This window comes from Anabrus simplex, chromosome 1 (genome assembly GCF_040414725.1).
Source record: "Anabrus simplex isolate iqAnaSimp1 chromosome 1, ASM4041472v1, whole genome shotgun sequence".
Classification (NCBI taxonomy): domain Eukaryota; kingdom Metazoa; phylum Arthropoda; class Insecta; order Orthoptera; family Tettigoniidae; genus Anabrus; species Anabrus simplex.
Window position 1 is genome coordinate 1,334,170,133 of NC_090265.1, and position 10,088 is coordinate 1,334,180,220.

The window sequence follows — 10,088 nt, forward strand, 5'->3', positions numbered from 1 at the left end:
CTTAAAATAGGACAACACAATACACTGATAGCTTACCAATTTTCAGAATACATAATTCAGCCACATAATGCTTACAGTAGAGCACAGAACTAAGCACCCAGGGAAATACCTAATACAACAATGGAAAACACCTTAAGAAACATTTGTGTGAAATGGACAACAGGATTAAAATTTTGGGGATGACTGGTTACGCTAATTTAACTCAAAATCAGAAAATTTACAAAGCTAGTAAAACTTGTGATACGCTACCTTTAAAGATGTATAGTCCACAACCAGGTGACAGGTACAATCAAGAAGAGGGCACAAGAACTCATTAGTAACAGAGAAGCACATGCAACTGATAACTAGAAATGGAACCTAAGTAAAGATTCAAGGTCTATCCACGAGGCAAGCAGATCATCATTTCCAACACCAATCGACAGTACTCCACCGCTACAGATATTACAGGATTGTGAGCGACTGCAATGGGACCTAGACAATGTTGTGATATGGACAGCGGACAATTGTATGATAGTAAATGGAAAAGTCAGGTTGTCTCACAAACTAGAGGAACAAGTTCTCTCTGTTTTAATAACTGTATTGATGGTGTGGATAGTATCTCACGAGGAACACCGTTAAGTCCTTAAGTATTAATATCAGGAATGATCTTCATTTGGGTAATCATATTAATGAGGTTATCAATCAATCAATCAATCAATCAATCAATCAATCAATCAATCAATCAATCAATCAATAAATAAATCAAACAATCAATCGTTTACCTCATATTTACATTTATTTATTACTAGCTGATGTACCCATGCTTCGCTACGAAATTCTACACTGTGTACAGAATTCTAGGTTAGGTAGTGCACACGTTGTGAGAAAGGCTGTACTAAATTGCATAGTTCTTAACGATACCCTAGAAATGCGACAGGAAAATCACCAAACGTCTTTTCTCATATGAAGACTGAGTTAGGGAATTTTCATTGTAATGTTAGGCCCGCTTGCCAACCAAAGTCACTATCAGGTTGGGGAATTTCATTATAATGGCAGACACTCACTCTCCGCCTGCCTGTTTATATCCACAGAAAGATTGTCTTAGTGGTTTCCTCTACTGATATCAACATAGGTCATTACAATGACGTCAGAAGGAATGGCGCGAGTAAAAGCAATGGTTTCACATGGAATACTTGAGCAAATGAAAAACTACACATATTTCACTTTTAACGAACAGAACTATGCTGCCAATGTAATAGTCCAAAGTTCCAGAGCTGGAATGAAAAGGCCGCAGACAGCCGTGACTCGTGAACACCCTTCGCTTCTTTTCGGGAGGAAAGGGGTCGAATAGTGAAGAGTCCTAGGGCAAAAACTATGCCCTTTTACTAATCTATTTCCTAGGAGTACCGATGAGTCAGAAAATCTCAATTCACTACACTGACGGCGAGAAAATCTACCTGACTTCGAAGCAAATTCTTCCTCCAAGCAGAGGATAAGACCCCTCTTCACTGCTAATTTGGAATGAAACGAATGTAGAATTTAATAAAAGTGGAGGGGAAGAAGATCTTCTTAAGAAAAGGCTCTTTTCAGTGTTGAATTTTCAGTTCTGCGAATTGTGGTGTAATAATTTGGAATAGGCCTAAATTGTAATCCTACTCCAGGTCATATTACTACTACTACTACTACTACTACTACTACTACTACTACTACCAAGCCTCTGCCTTAAGTGTGCACACAGCTCATTCAAAACAGCGTGTCAGAGTAGGGGTAGAATAGCTGGAATACTATGATGAACCAGTTGTTACATACCAGCAGTATCAGAAAATGTATGAACCAGAGGAATGGCATGGTAAAGAAGAAAGTTATCTAATTCCCCAGCTATTGCCCGCCAATATTCATTCAGGCTGTTATACTCGGTACGCAGCAATAATCTCATCTATCGGAGTTGAACGGCAGCATAAGAGACGAAAAATAACACAACAAACAATGGTCAATGTAATGTTATTGTTGATCAACGTTATGCGCTTTCGATATTGTAGGCCTTCACATTTAGTTTCCTTCCGACTCTGCAATACCACTCATCATAGTCGGTACGGTAAAACTGAATAAGACATCAATGATCGGAAAATGTATTCTCTATAACTTTTGTTATGTAGTACTTTTCGATAGGATCAATAACATAGGTATTTAAAAATTAAATTTTAGGTCCCTTCCCCTATACTACAATTTCATCCAGGATGAATAAATTTGTTTATAGCATAGACTGTAGTTTCTTATTCCTCAACTCCATATACCAATTTTCATTAAATTTTGTTAACCACTTTTCTCGTGGCTTGGCGTTGATATAGACTTAGCAACAAAAATACAATTCATGAATATATATGTTATCATAGCCGATACGGTAACAATGACATAAAGATCGGAAGTGTAATTCTGTATAACTTTAGTTATTTAGCATTTATCAACAGGACCACTAATAAAATAAATATTTGAGAATTCAATTTTAGGCTCTCCCCTAAACTACCATTTCACTCAGCGTGAATATAATGATTTATAGCCCAGATTGGAGTGGCTCATTCCCCGACTTCATATACCGATTTTCATTAAATTCTCTTCAGCCGTTTTCTTTTTTTTTTTTTTTGCTAGTTGTTTTACGTCACACCGACACAGATAGGTCTTGTGGCGACGATGGGACAGGAAAGGGCTAGGAGTGGGAAGGAAGCTGCCGTGGCCTTAATTAAGGTACAGCCCCAGCATTTGCCTGGTGTGAAAATGGGAAACCACGGAAAACCATTTTCAGGGCTGCCGACAGTGGGGTTCGAACCTACTATCTCTTGAGTAATGGATACTGGCCGCACTTAAGCGACTGCAGCTACCGAACTCGGTCAGCCGTTTTCTCGTGATGCGTGTACATACATACATACATACATACATACATACATACATACATACAGACAGACAGACAGACAGACAGACAGACAGACAGACAGACAGACAGACATTACGTAAAAGTAAAAAGTGCATTTCCTTGTTACTGTGGACATGATCGATACAGAAATACCATTCTTTTCAAATTCTGAGCAATGTACAGACAAAATCTTATATATATGTAGTTTACCTAGCTTTTTCTTAAATATTTTCAATGAACATGGAAATTTATCGAACATTTCCCTTGATAATTTATTCCACTCCCTTACTCCTTGTCCTATAAATGAATATTTGCCCCAATCTGTCCTCTTGAATTCCAACTTTATCTTCTACTTTTTAAAGCTCCACTCAAGCTTATTCTCCTACTTATGCCATTCCACGCCAACTTACTACTGACAGCTCGAAACATACCACATATGAAGTAGATGTTGATTGCCATAGGGAACCTGAAATATTTGTCCTGAATGAGTAAATTTATAATAGCACCTAATCAATACATTTATTCTTTATAAAGTACTCGTACTTAAAACATTCTAATACAGTACCGGTTTCGACCGGTCATGGTATGAATGTAAATGGAACGAAAAGTCAAGTTGTAAGTTTCATCAAGGGGAAAAGTCCTCTCAGTTTTAATTGTTGTGTTGACGGGGTGATATTACCTCATGGGGAACACTAAGTACTCAGGTGTTAATATAAGGAATGATCTTCACTGGGGTGCTCATATTAACGAAGTAGTTAAGAAAGGTTAGTTAGTAGTTAGTAATCTTTATCTGTGAAACCTTGCCTATCAAGTACTGTTCTTGCAACAATGGTCTCCAAACATATCTTGGCATTTTAAACATTAATTTAGTGTTCCTTATCACCCATATAGATGCCTGAAACAGACCCATTAGTAGGGTCGAAACCGGTACTGTATTAGAATGTTTTAAGTACCAGTACAGTACTTTATAAAGAATAAATGTATTGATTAGGTGGAAAGTTCCTATCTTTATATTTGCAAAAACGTACCACAAGAACAATTAACGAACTTCATCGTATAGGTCCGTATTGATACAGTTAAAACTAAGAAACAATGTTAGGTTTTGGTCTACCCAAACAATACACATCATGTGTAGTCGAGCATTTCGCCCGTGACTCCCAAGTCTTCCCAGCCCAAACTTAGCAACATTTTAGTAACACTACTCCTTTGTAGGAAATCACCCAGAACGAATCGTGCTGCTTTTCCTTGAATTTCTTCTAGTTCTCATATCAAGTAGTCCTGGTGAGGTTCTCATGCACCGGAGCCATACTCTAACTGCGGTCTTGCCAGATACTTATACGCCCTCTCCTTTACATCCTTACTACAACCCCCTAAATACTCTCGTAACCATGTGAAGAGATTTGTAACCTTTCTTAACTACTTCATTAATATGATTACCCCAATGAAGATCATTCCTTATATTAACACCTAGGTACTTACAGTGTTCCCTATGAGGTACTATCACCCCATCAACACAATAATTAAAACTGAGAGGACGTTTCCTCTTGGTGAAATTTACAACTTGACTTTTCATCCCATTCACATTCATACCATTGTCTGCTGTCCATCTCACTATATTGTTTAAGTCCCTCTGCAGTCACTCCCAATCCCGCCACGCATTACTACTCTGTACAGCATAACATCATCCGCAAATACCTCTATCTGTGAAACCTTGCTTATCAAGTACTGTTCTTGCAAAAATGGTCTCCAAATACACCTTGGCATTTCAAACATTAATTTGGTGTTCCTTATCACCCATACAGATGCCTGAAACAGAAAAAAAAGATTGAAAACTATAACTGTTCCCATTCACATACAAGCTGAAGAGGAACAGCAGTAAATAATTATGTGAGAAAGTTGGCTGTTCATGGAGAGCCATCAAAAGATGCATATTCTTATTTACTGATCAAAGACTAGGCTTTGCATTTTATCACATTTGATTGTCTAAGATATTAACATGCAAAGTTAAAAGCTATTCCTATTCACCCCATTTGACTCTGCAACTAATATAAAAGGAGCAATGTGACATTTCAATCAATCAATCAATCAATCAATCATCAATGTTACAGACCTCTTCACATGGTTATGAGAGTATTTGGGGATTGTAGTAAGGATGTAAGGCTTGTTTTAGGTTTGAAAAGGAAAAGTGCTGGGATGACTTTACCACAAGGATAGAGGAAGACTGTCATGGAAGTAGGGAACTACTATACAAAATAGTAAAGAGTAAAGGAAATGAAAATATAAACATCCTTGCACTGGAAACAGATGATGGTAGCTTGATACAAACAGAGGAAGGGATCAGGGATGAAATGAAGAAGTACTTCAACATGCTGTTAAATGGAGATGGGGGGCAACACCACCACCAATTATTGTAGTGTAGATGAAGCCAAAAACAACAAATACCCATTAACGTGGCTTGAGGTAGAAACAGCACTAAGGAGCATGCGAAATTGGAAGTCCCCAGGCTTTGATGATCTCAGTTCAGACATGATAAAGGCAGCTGGAAAATCAGGCTTGAATTGGCTATATAGAGTGTTATCAGTGATTTGAGAAAGTAACAAAATTCCAGAAGATTGGAGTAAAGGAGTCATCATCCCATTGTTCAAAAAGGGCAACCGACGGAAATGTGGAAATTACAGAGGCATCACGCTGTTGTCACACTCAGTGAAGCTGCTGGAAAAGATCATAGAAACAAGACTTAGGAAGATAGTGGAACCTTTGCTTGAGGAAGAACAACACGGGTTCAGGAAAGGTCGAAGTACTGTGGATCTTCTCTTTGCAGTAAATATGCTGACAGAAAAGAACTGGGAATACGGAAGAACTCTTGTGATTGCATTTGTGGACATTGAAAGAGCATATGATAGTGTTCCTCGAAGCAAGATATGGGAATGTCTGGAAGACCTAAAAGTGCCAAAGTACTTAGGCCTACTTGACAAAGTCAAGATGCTATACCAGAAGTGCTACTGCTGTGCCCAGATAGGCAACGGACGATCAAAATGGTTTGAAGCAAAGGTGTCCTACAAGGAAGTGCTCTGTCACCACTCCTGTTCATAATAGCAATGGGCAAGGTCATCAAATCTATCAAGAAAATGGACAGTGAACCAAACGTCCTGGTATTTGCTGTTGATGTGCTTTTATGGGGAGAGACAGAAGCTGAAGTTCATAAGAAACTTAATGAATGGAACAACACATTTAAAAAATTTGGACTGAAGATGAGCAAAACAACAGGGAAGGAACAAGCTCAAATATATTTCTGAAAAGAGCAGAAATAGAATCAGCTTTCCACTTCAAGTACCTCGAAAGCACAATCTCGAAAGAAAACACTGTTAGGCAGGAAATACTCAGCAGGACACAGAAAGCATCGAACTTCTACAGTCAAGTTAGAAATCTTCTCTGGGACTGCAAGATACCACAGAAAGCAAAAACAATCATGTATCACACTTACTTCGTACCAATCCTCAAGTAGGTTTAGAGACATGTACCCTACTAAACAAAGACTTCAGTAGAATCCAAGCAACTGAAATGAGATTCATTAGAACCATGAACCAAACAACGAGAAAGGACAAGATCAGAAATGAAGTGAATAGGAAAGTAGCTGGTATTGAGGTTCCTATTATCAGTGTCATAAAGAAACGCAGACTTCAGTGGTATGGGCACACAATGAGAATGAACAGGGAAAGACCTGCCAGAAAATATTTTGACCTTAATCTGGTGGGAAGAAGACCACAGGGAAGACCAAGAAAACGTTGGATAGAGACTGTAAGATCAGATGTGGAGGAGAGAGGATACAAACGGGAGGATGTACTGGATCAGAAGATGTATGAAGACAGAAGGAGATGGCGAGCGCCTGTACACCACACCCGGGAAACTGGAGTTGGGAAATGATTATGATGATGATAATGATGATGAAGAGTTAGGATATAAAAGGGAAGGCATATGAGTCTCTGGTAAGACCGCAGTTAGAGTATGGTTCCAGTGTATGGGACCGAAATTAAGACTACTTGATACAAGAACTGGAGAAGATTAAAAGATCAGTATGATTTGTTCTGGGTGATTTCTGACAAAGAAGTCGTATTAAAAATGTTGCAAATTTGGGTTGGGAAGACTCAGGAGTAAGGAGACAAGATGCTCAACTATGTGGTATGTTTTGGACTGTCAGTGGAGAGAATGCGTGGAATGACATTAGTAGATGAATAAACTTGAATAGAGCTTTTAAAAGTAGGAAAGATAATAAAGAATGTGAAGTTCTTTGAAAATATTACAGAAAATGTTAGGTAAACACTTTATAGGGAATCTGCCACCTGAGCGACAGCCCTTTGATGAATAAATGAGAAAAAGTTAGTCAGAATATTCTCTGGTAAAATACTTATTCTCTTCAATGGAAAATGTACAATATTCAAGTTAAAGGAATAATTACGGCATTCATCAATTGTAAAATATTATGTCGTGCTCATGGTTTCTCCATCATATTCTGGCTCATGAGTCTATATCACTGAAACAGAGTATCCTTCTACAATGTGCACACAGTGGGTATCACAAAGAAAATGTTCACGAAACAACCACTATGCATGTCATGAACGAGGTATAAGTTACAAGTGCCCTAGGTGGGGAAACTGCGATTTTTATAAGAACAATGGAAAAAATGGTGTAGATTTAGAACTGTACCCACACCAAACATGAATAACCTCTATAGTGTATTATAAGTGAAATAGCACAATGGTCAGGCAGGCAGTTTTTAGGATATAATGTGATACATGTCCAAAATAAATCTGATCATAGGTTAATGAGTTATAAGTAAGGCAAAATTTCTCCTCGAGGTGAATCCCCTTGTCTAAGTGCTTCCTTGATGGTTACCAGATGGCCAGGTGGAAAGTTTCCATTCATAGATAATGTATAAATATATAACATTATCATTTTTAATATGAAATTACAGGTAAATGGTCCTTATAAATATGGATATCACTCTCTTGGCTTTCTTTGACATAGTGAGAAGATAATGTAAATATTAGCACAGGAATTTCAGTTGGTCATGCTGTATCACGGTGCAGTTAGAGGATTGGTTTGCTAGAAAACACCCCCTCTCCGTTGTCTGAGCGCTTACTTTCTGGTCCTAACCACCTCTCCATTCTTCCCCATACTAGGGAGTTTGCTTCACTATCTCTTTGTCCTATTCCAAGGTGCAGCCTGACTAACTCAAACTAATACTAAACTATTCAAACCACAGCAGATTTCTCTCAAAGAAAATTATGTGAATTATCTCGTATAGCTCATAGTCCTCGGACCATGTGCCTATCGGGTACAGTACGAATCTAAAGAAATCAGGTACGGTATAAACTATACCGAAATATATTTGTATTAATTTTTTATGTTTGTCTGTTAATATACTCGTTATATCACTGTAACAACAACAACAACCTGCTACTGCTGTGTCCCTCATTATTCGGTGCTGGCTTAGCATCATTGCAACCCGGATGCAAAGTGAATGTTTCTTTCCTTTTCCACCTGCTTCTCCTATGACCGTAAATTATTGCTGTCTGGTGATAGAATGAAGAAACTGCAGCACAGTCAAACAATGCAAATGAATGCTTCAGTTTAAAATATAGAGTGTATACTGAAAATATGGAATAATAGGTGTAGGACCTTGTAGGAGGAAACTCCTATAGCTTCACTGTCTGACCTTTAGTGCTAACTGAACTAGCAATTTTACTAGAGGAAACCTCCGTTTTCAAACACAAGAAAATAGCAATCACAAGTTCAATTTAAAAGATATTTGAAACTAATTGAAATAGTGTTCTGGCTTAGTGGAGCAGCGCTTCATTTGCTTCAGCCCAATTTATGCCACTGCTAATACTGTACATGTTTTAACTTCACAGCTCCTAATGATCTCCTGTTCTTTTATGTAGGAATGTTTCACAAAGAACCTCATCAATGGAAAAAGGCTTCTGATGGTTGATGCATCTGCATTACCAAGGATGAACATCTGTGACTTTGAACATATCAAGGTGATTCTGATCTAATATCCTCTGGAATGATTGTATAAATGTATAAATGTAAGGACATCCGGGTAAGCAAAAGAATATGCACCTGAAGTTATTCCTCAAAAGTTTGAAAAACTAGAAAAGTACATTTCTTCACAGATATTCATGGTATGGAGTACATATAATGGCTGCTTTAAACTTTAGAATATTATTGGCAAAATGGATCATCACATAAACACACTTTTCTAGCTGTAGCTGATTGTGGCGATATAATTTAGACGTAGATTAACATTGTGCTTCATCGTTTCTAAGTGTATAAAATGGCTGACAGCGGCTGGCAGTGAGCCATTTATTCAAGTAACATAACATTGAAATAATCAGCCTTCTCATGAACTAATTGAAATGGCTCTCTAACTCAGATTTGGAAGATGGCTTTGAAGAGATTCCCCATGGTATAAATTTATATGATGAAAGAATTTATGCATTAAAAATTGTTTTTATGGTACTACCCTTAAACTATTGAAAGACAAGGAAATGAACACACAAAGGTATTTTAAGTATATATGATTGCCAAAGGTAACTTTATGTGTAATCTATAATTACATTTTATAATACAGTAGTTAGTGGTAGATGGGTTCAGTTGACCCAAAGCCATGACAAGGTACACTATTAGCATAGAACTCCCTGTTCATCTACAAATACTTGGCATTCAAAGTCTCATGATATATTGTGTATACATACCATACTGTTCATATTCAGAGTTCATATTCATATTACTGAGGAGGTAACTGTATCCAGCACCAGCAAATGCTCAATGGGGTAACTTATTTATCACAGAATAAAGCAAAGTGAAAGCTTCAATGTTGATGTCTCTTATATACATAGTGATCAAATACAATTATCTACTCTATTACTGTTATCTATGGTAAATACCTTGTTGTAACAATTTCAACCACTCAGAAGAGGCCATCCCAAGCAATATTTTTGTCTCTTTCAATCAATCACTACTGATCTTCATTTAGGGCAGTTGCCCAGGTGGCAGATTCCCTATCTTTTTTCCTAGTCTTTTCTTGAACTATTTAAAAAAATGGAAATATATTGAACATCTCCTTGGTAAATTATTCCAATCCCTAACTCCCATTCCTATAAACAAATATTTGCCCCAATTTGTTCTCTTAAATACC